Source organism: Molothrus ater, chromosome 1 (assembly GCF_012460135.2).
Source record: "Molothrus ater isolate BHLD 08-10-18 breed brown headed cowbird chromosome 1, BPBGC_Mater_1.1, whole genome shotgun sequence".
NCBI classification, from domain to species: domain Eukaryota; kingdom Metazoa; phylum Chordata; class Aves; order Passeriformes; family Icteridae; genus Molothrus; species Molothrus ater.
Window position 1 is genome coordinate 60,773,252 of NC_050478.2, and position 21,905 is coordinate 60,795,156.

The 21,905-nt window shown below is 37.2% G+C and overlaps 1 long non-coding RNA gene across 1 annotated transcript in view; it reads left to right on the plus strand.

Annotated features, from left to right (window-relative positions):
* Positions 1–17,655, plus strand: part of LOC118698780 (uncharacterized) — a 119,235-nt gene extending 101,580 nt beyond the window's left edge. Inside the window, exons 11-13 of the long non-coding RNA XR_004981946.2 lie at positions 192–6,479; positions 14,365–14,520; positions 14,938–17,655. This is a non-coding gene — a long non-coding RNA (uncharacterized LOC118698780). The remainder of the gene's footprint in view (positions 1–191; positions 6,480–14,364; positions 14,521–14,937) is intronic.
* Positions 17,656–21,905: the final 4,250 nt, after the last annotated feature.

Genomic DNA, 21,905 nt, shown 5'->3' on the forward strand with positions numbered 1-21,905 from the left:
CCTCCCCCTCTTTAAAGCAAATACATTTTTGGTTTTTTTCATAACACTAGAAATAAACTTGAAGGTAGGAAGGGCCTCAAGCACCAGGCTAATTGTATTAACCCCTCCAGCTTTTACATTTTTCCATAAAACAAAAATCTCTTTTCTCATCTCTTCATTGGAATAAATAGCTGCATTTCTTTTCTCTACAGGCTGGAGATGGTGAATTTAAACAGCCATAATAAGAATGGAAGCCAAAAACAAGGGCATTTACAAAGGATAATTATTGCTTAGATTATGAATATCGAATTTCTATTGACATGAAAAAATTACATCTTACAGACATATTATAAGCATTGTCATTCACAATGAAGCATGACAGAAAAGATTTTTCTCAGCTGCCTGTAGAATTAAGTCACATGAGCTATTCTTTCTTCAGAGAAATGTGAAGCTGAAACTTAGAAGGATGCATAGCTCTATGTAAAAATAGCATCATTCCTCTTCCTTGAGTTTGGTTCAACACTAGCATGGAGAATTGCTACATAGGAAAGACAAGTGGGGAATGTAAAGTTCTCTGGGGGCAGAAAGAGTTTGCAGTTCCCCACCCACTTGTTATCTTCAGCCCCATTTGATTAAGAGTGTCCCTGCCAGGTAAGTGGGTTGGAAACTTCCAAAACTCTTGCTCCAATGAGTGACTGAGATCCTAAATCTCTGATATCATTTCAAGTGACAGCAGCAGTAGCAACCTCAAAGTCTTAAGGACTGAGGAGGCAGAAGATGAACATGCATAGCTTTACAGTTCTATTGAAAATAATGACAGGATAAGTGTCTTATAGATACGGTGTATTGACTCTCCTTGTTTTTCTGAAAATGAAAAAAATGCATTTCCTCTGTCCGAGGTGTGCTTTAGTCTTGTTATCACTGCTTACATAAATCCAAACTTGTTCCAACCATATAGATGTTTTTAAAACCTGTTAGTAAGAAAAAAAAGCTGAGTGTTTTCATCCTTAGAAATCGCACACAAAATTTGTCAGAAACTTTACAGCCGCTCTTTATTTAAAACAGCATTTTTTGTGTGCTGTGGTCCATAAAGCATTATATAACTTGATTATCATGTCAAGAAAAAATCTTCCAGGAAATGTATAAGCTCAAGTTAAAAATAGAGACAGTAATCATTGAATATTCAAAACAGGGACTAATTTTGCTTAAAGAATCAGAAGCAACATTACTGCTTAAGGTGGGATGTGGTCCTTCAAATAAAAATTGAAAAAATAATTTGTATTTTCTGCTTCTGATGTAGCATATTTTAGCATTTCCCGTTCTCCAGGAAATTTAATGACATGGTAATTTTGAAGGCATATTCATTACTGGCAATTTGAAGCCATCCAGAAATGGAGGTACAGAAGTTTCTCTCCAGTTTGTTCTGTTCCACAGGTTCTGAACTTCTTGTCCACTACTCAGAAGCCTTTGGAGTCCTTGGATGCCCAGGGCACAGAAACAACCAAGAATATATTTGATGTCTGTGTTTGGTGTGGTCCTGTTATTTAGGTTTCTTATATTTGTCTTAACTAAATAGGAAATGCTTTTTGCCACCTCTAAACTATTTCAGCTCAGCTGCTATCTATAAAATTCCCCTTAGTCCTTCTGGGGATTCCATGTGTGTACAGCAGTAAGTAAGAGTATTCTCCCTGAAACGCACACATAAGGTGGGAGGCTGTGTCCTGGTGGAGGATAGTAGGATCCCCAGCATGTGTTTCTTTTCTGCTATAATGATTTAGACTGCTGAAGACTGGCTTGGGAGAATTCATGAGTGCAACTATAATTTTCCTCCCAAAGGCTGTTTGTTGCAACTCTGTTTCATAGATTAAGTTCCCTTTTAATATGTATATGTGATCATTCTGTGATTTGAATTTCTGTAAAGGTCAGCAAATGCTTTTTCCACCCTATATATGGAACTAATTTTCTCTAATTCATGGCTATTAGCTGAAATTTCTCAGGATGTGATGCTTTAAATGTGGGACAAAGAGGATCTGCTTCATTTGCCGTATAATTTATTTCTCTTTCCCTCTTCATCATATGTATCCTTCTTTAAATGTGTTTAAACATTCTACCCTTGTGTTCTACCTGTCTAAAGTCTTTAGGGAGCAATCAGTGTTTATTTGTGAATTTCTTTCAATGAAGATGTCTCTTCCAGTTTAGATTTTAATCATAATTTTTTAACCAACGTATGTTAGGCCTGTGTCAACTTTACATTTTTCATTCTTTAGGATGTTCACTTTCTTTGTTTTCTCTTGATTATTTTGTAAGGAAAAAATGAAGCAATTTCTTTCTGATGGAACATCACTGTGTTGGGAATTGGTTTTGATGTTACTGTGCTTTTTTTCTTAACACAATTTGTCACTGAAGGAATGGATGCTTACTGAGTTGCTGGAAGTTTTAAGCATGTGAATAATAGCATAAATTACCTGCCTGAGAAACATCAATGAGAATGGATGATTAGAGGGAGTGAAAATATCTGTTTTGATAAATTAAAGTTGAACAACCTCAGAAAAAAAAATTCTGTCTATTTGTATTTTGGGCTGCATGAATAAATCTAGAGGCATTAGTACTGTCAGTGGCATTTATCCACATTTCTGATGCATACCAAGGGCACCACTGATCTCTGCATAGTTAAGTACAACAGAACTGAGCCTATGGAAGATGACCTGTCTACTATTCTGAAACTTTGGTATTTGCCTGGATAATATTAGAAGTACTTAAGCTCTGAAAAGAGATTTTTCCTGCTATGATGGGTATTTTTTATCATTAAAAAAACTGAAGTCAGGTTAAAGAAAATAATTTAATGCTGGAAATAGTACAAGCCAATTGCCATAGGATCTCCCACATTACTCTTTAATTATAGATTGACAGATTTTTCTGGTAGAAAACTGATACACTGGAGGATAAGTGTCAAAGGTATTTAACATGTTCAAAGCATTAAAAGTAGAAGCAGTAGTTTTTATACATAAAGTTTTAACTTTAGGTACTTAGACTCCTGTATGGTTCTAAGAACAGTTGCACAAAGAAATTTCATAAATGAAATTGAAATGAAAAGTCAAGGCTACTATTATAGTCAAATCAAATATTTTCACACTTAGGTGCTGCACTGTCTCTTTTTCTTCTCTTTCCACTGATGGTGTTCCCTGCTGTCTCCCCACATATTTTACTGAGATTATGTGATACAAAAAGTATCTCATACACTTTGTGACAAGAGCCTCCCATATAAAGTTCCTTACTGCACATATTGTGACCACTATGTGTGCACGCTCCAGCGTCTTTGCTCCTCACTGAGTGAAACTGTAGATTTAAACAGATGGGGACAATTGTGCTGTGTTATAACAGATAGGCTCAAAAAATCTCACTGCTTTCAACTACATCAGTCTCACTGGAAATGCATTTGAGCTGAGCTATATCTTCAGCAAATTATGAAAATGCTGAAATGCTGGGATGTATACAAACTTCTCCACACGTCTCCCTTTCAGTAAGCCAAGTACATATATACATACCTTAAGAGGGGGGACAGCTGTAATGGAAAGACTTCTTAAAAGTCATTGAAATATATAAAAATGTTCAACACTGAAAATGTTGCCATGAGGGGCTCTAATACTTCACAATGAGAATGAATAGGTAAATTAATAATTTTATATTACCTAAAACTTAGCACAAACTCCTTCCAGGTTTATTTGTGGATTGATGAAAGCCTTATATTCTTCATAATCCATGTTAATTAATAAAGCAAAAAAGGCTTCAATGCTTTTGGTGGCCTGTGGCTGAGGTTCTTGGTTGCTCTTTTCATATGTGTTACTTCTGTCAAAAATTGATTTGTCTGGTTCAGTCTGCTGTTTGCCCTTAAGACTGTTCTGCAGAGCCTTGCATGGAGCTTCTCTGCCTGCACTGTGCACAACCAGTCTTGCATGGTTCAAAAGTAACAAAGGTTATGTATGTATTTATTTATTTATTTAACATTTATTTTAACTTTAAGAATCATGGCTATAAGGCATACTAGGCACTTGAATCTGGAGTCAGAAGTGCAAGTAGCAACAAGCAATATATATAAATCAGAATCCTCATTTTGCTGTACCACCTTGCAGATTTTGTTAGATCCAATCTTTGATTCATGTTTGAGTAATCACTCCAAAACACAGCTTTCCAGTAATAAAACAATGGCTTTAAAGTCAAAGTCAGCTTCTGTTTCTTTCATGTGAATTTGAAATACCCTCATTGCATTGTGCCTGGCATTACAAAACACACCAGTGAATAACACAACATACAACAGATTCTTGAAACAAAGAACAGCCCAAACTGAAATAGGAGCTTTCAGATCTGCATCAAATGCTTCCAAGAGGATCAAATCAGGTGCTTAGGAGCTACCTGTTCTTTGTTCTTGCTATGGAGAGATGTACTATTTCTAATAGCTCATTTGTGGTGTCTGGAGAGACATAAAAATTGGGTTTTAACATAGCTGGTGAGCTTTTTTTCTGTTAGGGATCAATGATTAGCACTCTGTGACTTCAGCCAGTCACTTGTTTAACAGACCATTTGTAGCTTCCTGAAAAAAAAAAAATCAGAACTGGTTTCTCTTGTTTCATGCCTTTTTTCCTGGCATTACAGAAACTACTGTCACTGTTTCTTTCAAATTCCCTTGTGAAATACATAACTGCACCTCAGAAGTTTTGTGTTTAGAGAGGTGGATAGGTGGACTTGGCATGGTGTGCCTCCTACCGATGTTGCATGAAACAGGAAAAAGCTAACTGCAGGAGAAAGGTGATGGAGGATAAGGTTTTTCACCAAATGGGTTTCAAATTTAATTGCCTCAAGCATGTTCTCTGAAAATAAACTGAGTAAAAAATAGAGGGTTTTCATGACTGAGGAAGGCAAAAAGGTATTGACCTCCTCCTGTGTATTCCAAGTACCTATGAATCAAGGCTTTTCTAGGAATGGAGAGGAGGGTTATTTTAGTTGGGTGTTTTGTACCTGGAAGATTTGTATCTAGGCCTCTAGCTACTGTAAAGCAGTGAAGTCCTGTTGGAGTGTTTTCAGGAAAGTTATGCTGATTTAGAGAAGCTGTGTACCTGACATGATGTAGTCTTTCAATGTAGCAGTGGCCTAGCCAAGTGTCAAACTTTCAATTACTGAATGTCCACATTAAAGGATTATTTAACTCTACAAGAAAAATCACATCCTCAGAAAAAAAATTATCAGGAGAAATCTCTCTGTGAGCAATTGTATTCTGCCTTTTGGGACATACTTTGTTGCATGTATTCTTAAGGTCTTCCAAAAAAAACCACCCTTCACAACTCCATTATTTAATCACAGAATAAAAGTACCCCAGTCTTTCTTTGTTCTCTTTCTGAGAAAATAAACCCACATTGAACTGCACAGGTTGAGCCTCATTAAAAAAAGAAAATAAAAATACCATGGAGGTTAGAATGGGTTGAGATAATTAAGAAAACAGTTTTCTTTTCACTGACATAATTTTCCAGACAACAGACTGCTTAATGTAGAACCTAGATATAATGGTCTTCTATCAGAACTTGAAATGTTGCTTTCTGCAAAGCTGACATAAATAAAACCCTGCTTTGCAATCAAGTTTTCTGGACTAGATCCCAACCCTCCTGAACTTCAGTATGTTTTTTTTTGTTTTTAATTTTTTTTTAACACTGTGGAATGTCCTAAATTTGTGATTACAATTTTCTCAAGCAAAAGGAACTTCAGTCTTGCTAAAGAAATGGAATGGAAATACCAGGCAAATAAAAAGTCAAATCCTCCTGACAGAAAATCTATCAGAGGTGGACAGAACATGAGGAGCTTTGGGAAATTTAACTTTTGAGTTTTTCTGATTCTTGTTCTCTTCCCTGGAATGGATTTGAGATTGATACAAATTAAGCAAATTTAAGATTGAACATAGGATTTCGAGTGTCTGAAAAGCATATTCCCTAAGTCCTACTCAATTGCCTCTGCAGCCAAGGAAGCAAATGTTTTATGTTAGTTATTTTATTTGTATTAAGGTAAGCCTTGGCCAACTTAAAATTTGGCTTCCTGTTGTGTCCAGAAACACCTTGATTAAGTGCTTCTATTTAGTGGGAAAGAGAGATGTTCCCTCCCACAATCTGTCCTCCACACATATAGTACATTCCCTCATTTTGGGAGCTATACATCAGTTCCCTGGGATAGAGAGGGTGACCTGTGCCCTGGGTGCACCAGGATAGAGTGTATTCTGTAAAATAAAATTTATCCTTTTAGGGAAGAAAGGATGTGTGTGAGCAGTTTAGTTTGGTAACTTGTTAACTTGTTTGTGGACTTATTCTTTCTTGTGATGATGTTCTTTGGTGGTTTAGAGCAGAGTCTGCTTCCTTCACCTGGACTGCTGCAGAAGTGTGCAAAAAATACATCAGAGGCCAGGACCTGACACAGGACCATCAATGAATATGCAACTCTACTGTATATACACCAATATATAGGTAAATCAAATCGCTTAGCAACACCAAAGGAGAGTGTGGCCTATGGTGACATTCTTGTTGTTAGTGCTCATGAAAAGAAAAGATGTCATGCTCGTCTCTCATTGGAACTGCATCTCCCAAAATGTTCTGTGCCTAGATCTGAGTGCTGTCTTTCATTTGGTCTTGCTCTCCTTTGTCAGGAAGGAGCTTTTAGCCTCCTCCGGAGTAAATGCTGTGGGTCTGATGTAATTCAGGAAGTCCTCTGTCTGATGTGTGTTGGATAAACACTGCTGCTGAGCACAGCAGTCAATTTGGGACCATTTGATTTTGCATCTGTGCTTTGAGTTTTCCCTCAAGAAGAGAACACTGCAATCCATGCCCTGGAAGCTGAATATAGTTTGGAAAGCAACTCAAATGGTTGTCTTCTGTTCCTAGAGGTTCATCACCTTGTTTTTGAGCTGTGGGTAATGATAAAAGTAGTGCAAGAAGGAAATAATTTCCCCAGAACTATAATGAGGAGAAAACCTCCTTAAGCCAAGAATCCTTATTTTCTTCCTTTTTCTTACTTTTTATTCTTTAATTTGGCAGCATCTGCTTTAAAGTTTGTCAGACTAACTGTTGGCAACTGAGATTTGTCTGAAATTTTGACTTGCAATATTGCAGTGTAAATGCATTGTAAAGATGAATATTGAATTAATTGAAAAATCCGTTTCTGAATGTTAAGGTCACCTAGTCCCAAGGACTCACAGCTTTGCTTTCCAGATCTGAGTGATGTTTGTTAACAATGAGAAGCAGGATACCAGCTTATATACAATTTCCCTTTCTTCTTCCCTTTCCATTGTACTGGATAAAGCTGTCTAAGCATAAACAAACACTGATACATTATACCCAGAAACTGCTATGATATCCATTTTGATAGGACACTTGTCAAAATTATATTGTGAATCTTACTTTTGAATGACTTTGTGTGACACACTTGAAGGTCAGATATATAAAATACAAGTGTAAAGTCAAATTCATTTACAGTTACCCTAGCTGTTGGACTTAATGCTAATTTAAAAAGTGGGTGGTTTTTTTCAGTTTTACATAGTAGAAATAAAATATTGCCTTAAGGACTGAAGAAAAATTGGAAGGCATTTAATGTAGAACTTTTTGAACTGTCTGTTGTGTATCTCTACTGACTAGTTTTTAGCAAAGCAGACATTGGATCTAGTGTTTAACCTACTGCTGTTTTGAGGGGGTATATAAACCTGGCAACTGGTATGATGACCTCTTTAAGTTCTCTAACAGGAACGAATTCAGTAGCATTAGAAAGGTCATTTTGGCAACAATCCTGTGATTTAGAAACAGTACTCAATTCTTTGCTAGACTTATTTCATGCTATGATATAACTTTGTAACTATTTGGAATATTTATCTTACATTCTTTCATGAAAGCGGCCCATAAATTGTACTTATATAATTTCCATTGGAGGCCTTTGGGGTAGGTATTTCTTATTCCCATTTTATAGACAGCAGCCATGAAACATTAACAGAAGAAAAAAGAAATCCTACTAGGTTTTGTGTCTCCTTTTTTCACCAAAATGAGAGTGGAGTGGAATCTCTGAGAGGCAAAATCTCTGTTTCAAGTCAAGAAGGAAAATGTTCAAGATAGTTTTTGATGGAAAAACATTTTCCCCCCCCATCTCCCATTAGTACCATTTCCCCCTTGCCTTCCCTGATTGAAACAATTCCAGAAAAAAAAAACCCGTCTAAAATCCATAGAAAACAAACCATTGTTAAGACTTCTGATTATTTTTTGTAAAGATTTTTGTCTGTGTCTCATACAGGATGATACTGTACATTCCCAGTGATGAACTGTTCATTTCTTTCTGAGAAGAGCTAGAACACTTATAGGTCACACTGCTGCTGCTTTACATGCAGTGGCAATGATGATGGCTCTGGTACTCATTGTTCCCTCTGCTATGCACCACCACATCTAATACTCAGAATTTATGTGGGTCCTGATTTATAACTGCTCTCAATTGTTATTAGTCCCAGTTGCTTCATAGTGACTCTTCAGTGTGTAAAAATAAACACTTGGATTTTTGCAGAATAAGGGTCTAAATATGTGGCCGCACAGGACTGAGTCTGGCCCTGACCTCATGAAGGAAAATAAACCATATGCAAGCACGGAGCTTGTTAATATTTTCTTGAGTCCTTTCACCCGGCTTCAGTCACTGTCACTAATTTGCTTTGCTTACAGTAAAATTTCAAGTGTTTGCATACTTTTATTTTGTCTGAATGACTCCGTGGGGTCTTGGTTATTTTATATTACCTTGACTGTCACAAGCAAAATCAGACGCTGATAAAATTACGTAAATGTAAATGTCAATAAAATAAATGGTTCTATTTTTGCAGATGTTATTCCTCTGGATTGAATTTGATTGTGGATACTTTTCTTCATGCATAATAATCCAAAGCTAAAGGATGAAAGTGTTCTTGAAGCAAAGAAAACACATTCTGAATCTTTACTGTAAATTATACACTATACAAAATCAGTCCAAATTGTTCAAACCCTTGGACAATTACAACGTTATTCTACTCACCATGCTGAGTACTGTGTAATTATCATGGTTAGCAGCAGTTTGCTTGCTCTTAGTCCTGAAGGGAGATGCAAGCTTTACTGAACAAGAAATAAAAGCAGATGTTAGACCTTATTTTGTTTTCTGACTCAGCAACTGAAAATACCCACAAAATTTGAAGGATTTTCTTCCCACTTATTTAGTTCATGTAGCATTAACAAAACCAGCGCTATTGATCAAATATGCACTGTGCTGTACATAATGGATAGTGTGGTTAGTTGCATGATTAAAGAATTTGCGAAGTTGCAGGCCCCAGCTTCATTTGTAAAAAGGAATAAAAAAAATCAGAGATATTGTTCCCAGAGAAGGAAGATCCAATTAACAAGAAACATTTAATTGGTTTTCTAGTTTACAGGCTCGCCCTTCTCCTATTAAGTCAATGACAGATTTGTTTGCATAGCTATTCATGAAGGAAACATACTTCACATTAAATCCATTTGTTTTGTAGGGTTTACCCATCCTCTTCAAAAAGATGACCAGTCTTCCAGTCTTCCTTACTAAAAGCTTTCCAGTAGAATTAAATTCCAAGAACTTGCTTGGCTTATGGGCCAAGCTTTTGAACCTCGATAACTTTTGTGTAAATGTTGTAAGCCTGTAATCTAAATGCAAATTTTGGTGGGCCTACTGTCCACTTATCATCAAAACTTGGAGCAAATGGATCAGGAAACCAGTAACAGGAGACACCTTTGGCTTGACCAGTTAGAGGAGGATGTGGGATTCCTGTTGCCATCAGGCTATTTGGTTTAGAAGATAGTAATTAATATTTTTTATGCCTCTATGCAATTTCTGCTTAATAAAATTTAAGAAGAATTTCTAATCTGCCCACAAATATGCTATAAGGAACTGTCTGAAAAATAGCAACTGCTCTTGTGCTTGGATGTCCTGTTAGATATTATAAAGTCTTTCTTTCCTTGGAGACTTAATCCCTGAATTGGGAATATCCCAATGAGAAGTGTTAGCTAAATTTAGTCTCAGCTAAGTTATTAAAGTCTACCCGTGTCTTCTGGAATGTGTTACTGGGCAGAGCATGCTGCCATAGCTAGACACCTGGAACACTAGAGCACAAGTCACTGTGCATATGCCCTTGTCTGAAGGTGGCAGCTGAAGAAGGCAGAAAATAGGATTAGTTGCTATTTTTGTTTCCTTATTGCTAAAGGAAAAGTCTTTCCTTTGCTTTGCATGGTACAACACATATCTTGAAGGAACTTGTGGAATCTTAATGTGTGGCCCGGAACTCCTTCTTGCTATAGACTCACCCTCAAAGGTACGTGAGGTTTGTAGTAGAACTTTTATTTCTCAGTATTTAGATGGCTGTGATTCCTCTTTAAAGTGTTTTCTTCTGGTTAAAGCAGTTGCAGCTTTGACTCTGTACTGGCACAGATGTGCTCATCTTTCTCATCTTATTTTTGTGTATAAACTGTTCAGTATCTCTTGGTGCTGACTGCAAGTCCCACAATCAAAAGATATTTTTTCTGTATGGAATCCTTATTAATTCTAGGGATTTGACTACTTTTCCATATCTGTCTTCCTAACTTCTAAACATGTGCAATAGTAGAGGTCTTTCTGTTCATGGATATTGTGTGTTCCAAACACCAATTGTTTTGGTAGGTATTTCACCTTCTTATCTAGGATGGGAATAAAAAGGAGAGCTTTCTATTAATTTCCATATACTTGGGCCAGCTTTTTGATTCCTTATCCTTTTAATGTTTTCTGTAAATGTGATTAGGCCATTCAATTGTTTTGGTTCACTTGAGGTCTCTGTGGGATTAATTTGAGCAAATCTTCTGTATGCCTATGCAAGCAAGAGGCAATTTAGGCCTTGTGGGTCACATTTTTATCTAGGTCTGTTTAAAAGGATGAGGAGCACTCTTAAAATAAGGTTTTTTATTAGCAAGCTTTGTGCATTTTTAAACTATTGAATAATACTTATATGCATATACTATAAGAAGCCTTGGCACCTAAAGATAAAAAACCACTGTAGAAGAGTGTAGCATTACTATTGTAATAACTTTTTCTATGAAGCCAAGTATTATTTTGGTTTATGATACTTAATTTTAGTTTACAAAAAATGGAACTTTTCCTACCTTTAATACATTCTTTTGCCAAGCCAGTGACTTGGCAAAAGGGGGTGACGTAAACTCCATCATCTACTGTTCTTTTCCTTTAATTTTTTCCTGCTTTTTGACTGAGGTTATAATTGTCTTCAGCTCAAAATCCTTAATTCTTTTTTTTACTCTATAATATTCTGTAAGTGCCAGAAGAACCACAGCGCAAAGTTGTTTTCTTACTTATGTATTTTGTTTCAGTGAAAATTCAGTCTCCAAGAGAACCAATATACTTCCTGGAAGAATCAGCACCTTTGTGATATACTCACTGTGTTCTCTTTTGAGCTTTGTCTTGCTTGGAATGGAACACTCCCATTTCTTGAATGGATTTGTTTTAATAATTAAAAAAAAAGGACATAACTGTGCTTATGTATGTTTTAGAAGAAATGGACTGAACACACACTGCCATACACACTGAGTTGCTATTGTGTAGGATGTTTCCTTTAGAGTGCTGCAATTAATCCTGCTGAACTGAAAAATTAGCTCACCAAGTGTATGCTAATAATGAACAGAAAAAAAAAATAGCTTTATTGCTAGGCTTCAGCAGTGCAGTGAACAAAATCAGCTACAACTGCTGCAGTTTAATACTTATTTAAAGTAAGTATGCAGGAACCTCTTAGAGTCTTTTTTTTTCATGCAAAGGTCTTGAGTCATAACTTGAAAACTAGTCACTAGTCATGGAATGTCTGTGGGGGAAGCCAGCCCCAAAAAATACACGAAAGAAGATCAGGTGGGAGTCCTTGCTTCTGTGAGGAATAACCCTGGAGTCGAAGACTGCTAGGGAAGCAATATAGCTCCTGTTAGCCACCTGAATGTATTTTGTGTTTGAGAGGGGAGAATGTCCTGGACTCACAGCCTCTTTTGTATTCAACACTCATCTGGCCAACACCTCCACTCACTATGAGCAGCTCTTCTCCCTCACTTTTGGCAAAAATTGCTCAATTAAGTCAAAAAGAAAAGTGCAGAGAGCCTCACACACAGAGGGAAGATTTCCCTTAGGCTCTTAGCTCCTGCACAGCACAACTGCCCGGGGCATCCTGTACTTCAGGAAAAATACACAATATCTTGGCTACTGCTGGGATTGGTGCCCATCTCCACCTTTTTTTAGCATAGAGTAATGTCACTGAGGACTTCACAGTACAGCAGAATGTTCTGAAATGTAGGATGGAAAATTGCACTTCTTGTCGCATATTTTGGTTTTTTCTGGATGTGTGACCAGCCGGTTGCTTTTGATATGGATTTAGAGGAGTCCTGTTGAAAGGTTTAGCTGAGTCTAAGCATTCACAGCTATGTTATCTTGGAGGTGGCTGAGGAATCAAGCTCCACAGGTACAGAGTTCTTTATTTTTTCTGGTTTTGTAGCTTTTGTCCATCTTCAAAATCAAAAATCTGTAAATCCAGCAACCAACACAAGTTTCTGGTTTACTGCCAGAAAACCTCTTGGTGTCAAGTGGACCTCAGCTGAACGAGCTGTGGTGAAGTCTGGTACTAGTTTGCCATGCCAAAATCTCAGTTTTAGTTCTACTCACTTTCAGCCAGCTTTAATAAATTTGCCCAAACTCTGCCTTCTGAGAATTGCCTATGGTACTGTACTGCGACCCTGTGCTGCCCAACAAACACATTTCCTGAGCCTTAGGGCATTCGGGACTGGAAATTTCAAACTGAACAAACTGCTTATTCTTGAGCAGCAAAGCTTAAATTCAAACCACTTTTGAAGTCCTTTCTCCAACTGCTTGGTGCCTTCTCAAGTTGTCCACATCGAGTAAAGTGGGTTCCTGCAGAGGTATGGTTCTAAACCCAGACATCTAGTCTACAGCCATACTGAGGGCTTGCTGTAGTGACATTAAAGTAGATTCTGTATTAAACCACTGAAAAGCTGACATTCGAACATCTGCTATTGCTAAGTAAATATTATTAATGAATAAGTAGTTCCTCAAAGACTTGTCAGTGCTTATTCTTTGTACTTTCATCAAACTTCTGTATATTTTTTTCCATTCTTTCCTCCTATGAGAGGAAAATGTCTTCCTTCCCAGAACTGTGGGTAAGGGAAAAGCTATGAGGAATCACATTAATAACCTTGCTCCCTGCATTGAACGGACAAGAACTTCTCTGTGGTCCACAGTTTTCTCAAGATAATTTTCTGTTTGTTTTACATAGTACTATCTGGTGAATAAACATGACTGTTCCCCACTTCCCATCTCTCACAGCTCACTGTAGGTGACCAGTCAGCTAGTTGGTGCCAGATTAATGACAAAAAACAGATTTTATTGTCCAAGTCATCTGTGAATGATGAGACTCTCTAGTTAGCTTTCATGGGAATTAACAAATATTCCAATTGGAATACTGCTTTTACAATCCAGGCTGTCATGGGGAGCAGATTTTCTTTTTTTTTAAGGAGCAAAATAAAACACACACAGAATCCTTTTATTGATGGGGGGAAGGAGAGGGAAGGGGAGCTTCACTTATTTTCTAGAATTCTATTCCACTGAGGCCACTTATATTCCATTGGAAATGTAAAAGCCCAGGGTCAGCCTTTCTTTGCATGGTCATGTGGAAGTCTCTGCTTTGTCCTTGTCATCTTCAGCAACAGCAAATTTAAAACTTAAAGAGGTGGTATGTTTTTTTAGTGAGAGACTGTGCAAAACTTACCCAAATGTTGGACTCAAAGTTGGAATTGTTATATCCTTGGCAAAAAGTATTACAAAATAATCTGTAAAAATTTCTAAAAAATTACCAAACTGTCAATCCAGTGACCTGCTACTATTTATCTTCATATCATGTATTGATTTTGTGGGATTAAATTATAGATAACTATGTATATAAAAATATACCTTTTGGAATATTACCCTCTTTCAAGAGTTAATGTTTGAAAGAAAGAAAATGCTGGCACACTATTAATGCAACTCAGACCTATGGGAAACACTATTTGTTTATAATCCATTTTTTTTTCTATATTGTCATATTTGGGCATTTTCTTTTAATTTAAGGCAAAGCAAAATCATAGTTTCCAACAGGTGTGGGAGGGTATCTAGGAAAACTGGTGGATTTTTTTTAAGCATTTTTTTTAGAAGCAAAAACCTTTTATCAGTGACAGTGGAGTTTATTTGTCTTCCATGAGAATGGTTCTAGCCACAAAGCTATAATAGAGTCCAGCTGTTTTCTCTGAATCCATCCATCAGCAGCACAAGAAGGTGAAGAAGGCAAATGGTGACTGCCTGAGAGGAGAAAGAGGGCAGCAGGGTGAGGGATGACTGCTTGCCATGGAGGAGCAGGAGCAGGAGCCAGGAAATACAGCTCCCAGAGATGAGCAAGGTCAAGCTCGGCTGAAGGCTCAGGTACTACAAAGGACATCAACAGAATACAAAGGGTTCTTCTAACAAGCAAAATCAGTTCATCAGATTAATATGTGAGATAAGTTTACTTTCTATATAATAACCTCAAAGCACATTATTGATAAATTTTTAATTAATCTATTACTAATGGCTGAAGATTTTGTAGAGCACGTGTCCAACAAGTTACAGATAATTAGCTCATAGAGATATACATATATAGATAATTAGATAGTAATAATTTAAATATAACTATAATTTGGGAAGACTGCTTATTGTCATACAACTTTTTAAGTTATTATTTTAATTGTCAATGTAATTAGTTTATATTTCTAAACACTTCACTGCATATTTTTTATTAAAATAACTACAGGGGAAATTAATCTATAAACAAATGCAATACAATGATCCTTTTATCTTTAGGTTACAACTTGCTGATCCAAACCCAACTCAGTTGTGGCTACAATTTGTTGCTGCAAGACAATACTGGCAGAAGAACAAATGGATCCCATGAATAAATTCAGGCTGATAATTAGAAGACAGTTTTTAGCCATCTGGAAAAGAAGGCAGCCTGCAGAAGGTTGTGGAACAGCCTTCAGAAGAATATTGGAATGGAATGGTTGAATTTTTTTGAAGATGAAGCTTGACAATCTTCTGCATTAAATTGTTCAGGATAATCATTTGCAACGATGGGTGTGGGGGCAGAAATACAAAAGTTTGTGCTGTGGTGTTCATCCCTTTGTGCAATTGGAAGGAATGAGATGCTGTTCTATAAGGATAAACATCTGTGTTATGGAGTGCAGATGATGAATGTGGAGGCCAGGAGCAGGATGGACATGGATCACTTCTCCCCACTATGCAGAGGTGAGCAGCTTCCATCCCAGGCCTGCTTTGCTGCAGTTGCAAGGAATTTCCACTGACATCAGTGACACAAGAACACATAAACCAAGAAGTGGCTTCTAAGAGTGCCTAAATTTAAAGCCAATTTTGAGAGCCCTTTCTAATGCTTATACTGGAACTGCTAGATGAAAATGGAAATTGAAAGATCAACAGAGTTAACAGGAGTCTCTTTAGTCTCTCCTTCCACAGAGGAAGGCTATATTTCGCAAAATGAGGTCTGGTACACTGAGGGCTGTACTCAGTTGAGGGAAGTTGCAATGGTTGGCATTTGCTATTCTGCCTCAAAATGTACTCGTTGCTTATTGGTTTTACTGCATGATTCCTCCCTCAAAATGGATTTCAAAAGAGGGCAGGCAAGTTCATGGCAACTCAATCCACTGACAGCTGCTGTTCATTGCCCTGAATACAACTGTTGGCTCAGGAGCACTTAAGCTGCTGATTAGGAAATGTTAGAGGACAGGCAAGGCATGAGTATGCTCACTAGCCAGGTACTGTACTGTCTCTAAAGACTCACTACTGCCACTTACCAGAACTGGGGCTCTGAAATTGGTAGTCTACAAGTCCCACTCATTATGAAGCCCCTATGTTCGCTCCTGCTCTTCAAACAGATTTTTCCCTCTGAGTTTTTTTGTTCCAAAAGAAATAGATTTGAAGAGTTTTGAAAAGTCAGTGTATCAATTTACATTTTCAAAACCATGGTTTGTATTACCACAAGCTACAAAGGAATATAGAGGATTATTCATCTTCCTCAGGAGCTTTTGCAGGAAACTTCCCAAGAAAAGAAATCCAATGGAAAAATCTATTAATATTTTTTTGTTTTGTTTATACAATTCATTTGTTCCATGGAATATACTGAGTTACTTAGAGTTTATGATGTGAACTTTTCTTGTAATTTTGCCATATAAAATGAAGCAGTCCACCATAATCTTAGTTATGGCTAGTTCAATTAGGTAATAAACTCTCACTGATTTTAGCAACATCAGCATATTGCAAATCTGAATCCTTTATTTACCTAACAATCTTGATTGTTGACTATCATTAGATCACTATGTATACTTAAAATATTGTGGTTAGTACCATTTCTATGATATTTTTAACAATAGTGAAATGCTACTGAATCAACTACTCTCTTGAACTCCTGCATATCACAGACTATTACTTTTAACTAGGACTTCAAAAAGCTTGTTGTAGGTCAGAATGTTTTTGTTCCTTCTCCCCTTCCTGACTGCTTGAAACTCCTTATGTGATAGGAAACAGTGTAATATTTGTTCACACCCTTAAACCATTATTTGCTTCTGCTTTCAGCTACTTTCTAGAACAATTTCCTAAATATATATTGCCTTTCCAAGCAAAGAAATATATTTAAACTGATTTGTTCATTTGAAGGGGATGCTTTTTTTGTAAAGAAAGCTGTTGGAGAACTGCAGTGCGGGACTAAATGTTTTTCTTTACCGCAGCATAAACTTGGAGGGGCAAATCCTGAGAGCAGTCATTTGTTTTCTCTGGGTTAATGGCTTTCAGCTGGATGTCTGTCTGCTGAATAATGACGGTACTGCTACATCAACCAGTCTCTTCCACTACAAAACATGTGTTCAGTTAATGGCATTGACATATTGGAAGCTGGAATGAGCCTCCCCACTTGAGTTGTTCAAAGATGATACATCCTACTAGAATGAAATTAAATAAGGAGATGTGACAAAAGAGGAGGATTCAAGGAAGATGATATTGTGTTCTAAAAGTGCAGCATCAAAGACACTTTGGTTTTTGACATCACTTCTGCTGCTCGTTATTTAATCATTTCCATCCTGAGTATTTATTTTCTAAAGGGAAAAATTGTTTTTCAGATTTCAAGTCCTATGTTTTTGATCTTTAGTATATGCTTGTACTACTGAGTGATGTGGAAAAATAATAAACAGTAGAAAGCTTGAAGCACTCTCTAGAAATGTTGAGAGCAAAATTTGAAAAGTACTCAAGCAGCACATAAAATGTCACGTCCCTTTCCCATTTTGTCATAGGATTAAGTTATCTGAGTCACAGAGACAATTATAGAGAATATCCTGGGTTTTCTATCATGAGGATCACACGTGGGTGTAAAATAAGCACCCTGGCTGTACCATAAAGTATATAGGTTTGTGAAATCACTTTGATTTTTTTGTGATTACAGGTGGGAAAATGCATTGTAAGCAACTAAAAAGGAAACAAATTGCCTATAACAATTAAAGGATTGATTTGAAATAGTTATTGATCTGATATTGCCTTTCACCTGCATGAGAGAAGCTGATTGTTCTTTGAAGACTTTGTTTTCTTTGTTTGGATGTGATAGATTTCCATTTAGCCAGGCTGGCTTTTCTAGGTCCCTTTTGTTTCATCCCCATCTGGCAGCCTCCTAGGAGGGCAGAGGTGCTTCAGCTAATGTGAGCAGGGGCAGTAAGCATGCAAAAAGTGGAAGTGGGAATTGGTGAGGTCCCATGTGAAAGTTCATTGGCCTCCCAGAACTGTGTTCCAGGAATGACAAAAGCCATCCATCTTGTGGGTGCAGACCCTTTGGATTTGCTGACAGTAATAATTCCACCCCTAACTCTCCAGTAACACATTAGCATTAACAGTAATTTTTGCCTCTAGACAGGCTCTGCAGTACAGCATGACGGCTCCTACCCTGTAATTGTAGGATCCTCATTAATCAGAAAGAATATTATGACATTGTGAGCTCACAAGAAAGACAATTCATGACTGACATAATAAAGGCCTAAATTATGCTGCTTTGATGATTGGAGGTGCAAATTTTTTTTCTCTTGTGAAAATAAGATTTAGCAGCTGTATGAAAAAAAATCTGTATAATGAAAGTAGGGAGCATTGAGAGGCAAGCAACACCAGCTTTATCTAGATGAGACCTTTATTTCAAAAGGAAATTAAAATTTCAAAGGTGGTAGCGGTTTTTTTTAATTGATAAACCAGAATTTAAATCAGGATCTTGAGGAAGAACTATATGAGAAGCTTATTGCTGCAGCACTGTATTTAATACTTTGCTGCTGTTACCCTTTAAAATTACTGAAATTTATATATTGTTTTGGCCAGCTTCCAAAATATGTTTTGACATATATGAAATGATTAATGCTGAAACGCATCTCATAATTTTAATGCAATTATATATAGACCTATATTCATTAGGAGCCAAAGACTGTAAATTATAAATGAAGAAGAGCAAAAAAAGAAAAATTGTTAAGTCCCAGTTTCTTCTTCCACTGAAGGTATGTGGACAAATTCATTCAGTTCCTAGAGCCAACCTGAAGGCTCTTCGAAATAGCACTTCTTTCTGTGAAAGCAATCCACTGGGAACCCAGCATCCCTTAAGGACAGAGAATGGAGACTGAAGGGATGCTGAGGAGGTGGTGGGCCCCAGAGGAGGGCCTTGCCTTGTGTGGCTGTTTGTGATGGGCTCAGTGTGCTCTGAAGTGCTGTGATTAACAGAGAAATTCATCAAAACTGTGTTTTTTCTTCAGAGATTCCTTCCTCCAGAACAGGCTGACTGCAATACTCATGATGCAAGTAAACAATAACTTAAGCATTTAAGATTCTGGGAGAGCCCCCAAAATCCCTCCTGAGCTGAGCTCCTCTCATGCACTGGGGTTAAATGACTTACTCCAGGCACTCATGTCTATCCGTAGGTATTTACATATGTTTTTAAGTATAGCCTGACTGCTCAGACAGATTTCTTCTGAGTGCCTTAAAAATTACTTCTTTCTGGAAAAGATGATAGTTGAGGAGAAGCAAGGGAAAAAAGTTCTTTCTGAGTATTACTCCATCTTTTCCCCAGATGAAATATTCTGCATGCTGCCCCCTTGACTATTGTTTTTGTTTGCTTGAGATTGTGACATATAGAACAGTCAAAATTAGCCATTGAGCATAACTGATAGGGAAAATAGCAATTTTAGTTAAAAAATATTTTGTGAGATATTTTTGGTGGTGGTGGTACATAAATGATTTAAAACAAGTGTGAATACAGATTCTTTCAGGAATGATTACAGGATAGTTAATGAAATTCTTGTTTTCTTCATGGCTCATCCCATGACTTAATGATTCTGTGCACACTCTGGCACTACCTAGGATGCAATGAGAGGAGTTACCTAAAATTTCAATTTTCTTTAAATTTAAGATGAGACTGGATTTTAGGGATGAATTCACAATGCCATTTTGTCTTCCTATGGCCACAGAGGAGTGAGTAAGTAGGAGCAGCTTAGCAGTGCCAGAGCAAGTGAGATGTGTCCACTTTAGGAGCTGCTGGCTTTGCCCTGACTCTGCTTTTGAAGTCAATCTCCCAGCTGCCCACCTTGCTGTGCTGGGTTTGTGCTGGGGAGCAGCCCCAGAGACTGAACCTTCCCACAGGCTTCACCCAGAAGTTGAGCTTCCTATACTCAGTGGCCAGAATGATGTTAAATTGACCTAAACTTTCCCTAAAATTCATGCAGTGGGTGTGTCAGGTTTTCAGCATCAGAGATTTTGGACTGTAAATCTGTTCCTATGGGGATGTGCAGCTTGTATCAAAGATACAAGATACTATCTAAAAAAACACTGCCTTGGATTCTGCTTTCCACTGAAATCCAGTGGCACGTAGCAGTACGTCAAATCCTGCTGGGTGCCTGTAAATACCATTAAGAAAATATACTCAATATCTGATTTTTTTTTTTATAAACAACTCTCATTTATTTATACCTCAAATTCTTGCAGTTGTATTTTTGCTGCTTTCAGGACTGTACCATCTGAAGTAATCTTCAGTCTCAGCCGTTTCTTTAGCTCAAACTCTTTGGTTCATTCTTGGGGAAGTGCTCCAGAAGTGCAGAGCACTTGGACTGTGGGACTTCTGTGCCTGTGTCAATGATCACATACAGATGGTATGAAAACACAGAGATCCAACTGGTTCCCATGGTATTGAGACAAAGTTACATGGAGTGGAGAATTCCTTCTGAGAGGCTAAAAAACATGAAGATGTTATGGACAAATGAGGCCAGACTTTCTTCAGAGAAAAAGGCTCTTGTTTATTTAAAAAGAGCTACAGGAGATAGAAGGCCTGAGATAGGCTCAGACCCCCATGCAGCAAGTCAAAAAAAAAAATAACAGTGCGTCTACCCCACATACACACCCAAGCCTCCAGAAAGCAAGTTCCTCAAAAAAGCCCAAAACTTACCTGACTGTCATTTTTATAACCCCCCTGAGGGTCCAGAATTGGTGGGTTTTGGATCCACGCTGTGATTGTCTTGTTTCTGGTGTTCCTATTGGTCTTTATTGTCGTTCATTCCTGACCAATCATTTCCTTGGGGCATTGACTGATTGGTTAGGTCTTTCATCCAATCTCCTGACGCGGTGCTGTTTTCATTGTGCTGACTCTGTTTCTGGATGTTATTCTGCCCCTTTGGACCATCCCCCCGCTATATCCTGGACCCTTTAGAACTTGTAAAGAACATTGACTAACCCCCTTAAAACAATAACTCCCCTTCCCTTGGTTATAATAATCAACTCAACCTTAACTCAATACAAACTGAATCTCACTTATAACAACTATGCTTCTATTAAAATATCAGACACCAATTATTTTGTTACATTGGGCCTATCCTGGAAATTCATGAATCAGACTCTTGTGAGAGGCAGCCACTGTAGCTTTTTCCAGCTCTTTTTGGAGCGAACTGCCATGTTTCATCACACTGACCCAGGATCAAAGAAAAATAGGACAAAAAAATGTTCATATTCACCTTCACCTTGAAGAGTCTCATGGCAAAAGCCTCATATTCAAAACTTTATCTAGAAAAGTGTATTTAATGAAGTACCATAGAAACAGTGACATCTATTTTGAAGTTATTTTTAAAATCATGACATACTTTTATTAGTTTGAAACATACTTAAAATTAAGTATGCATATATATTTAAAATAATTAAATCTCCAAAATGAAAAATTGTTTCTGTCATTGAAAATTATGAATTTTTTCCTGTTGCCTAACTGTGCAGACTTGTATAATGCCATTAAAATAGCCCAAATGAAAACTAACAATGATGCAGTTGTGTTGGTTCGTTTTTTTTCTCTGTTAGTGGAAATTGATCTTCTCTGATCTCTTCAAATATATTGTATGCTGCTTAATGACCAGTATTACAGATGTCAGAGAGAGATTCACCAAAATGCTAAAAATCATACACAAAGAATAAGAATTCGAGCAGGAATTATTCATATTGGTTGGTGGTACCTGTAGCTGTACATATGTCTGTTCTGCCTACTTGCACTTCCAAACACTGAAGTTCAAGCTATATTGATAAAATGTGGACTTTAATGATAATTTTGTTTTTAGGGATTGTACCTGTACGTGACCATGCTTTAGAAACATGATTATTTCATTTTATTCAAGTATTGTGATGCATAATATTAACTAATGAAATAATATTGTGTACTAATAAACATGCTAACAGTAATCATATGCTTAAAATACTAGCTAGTACAACAAAAAAGA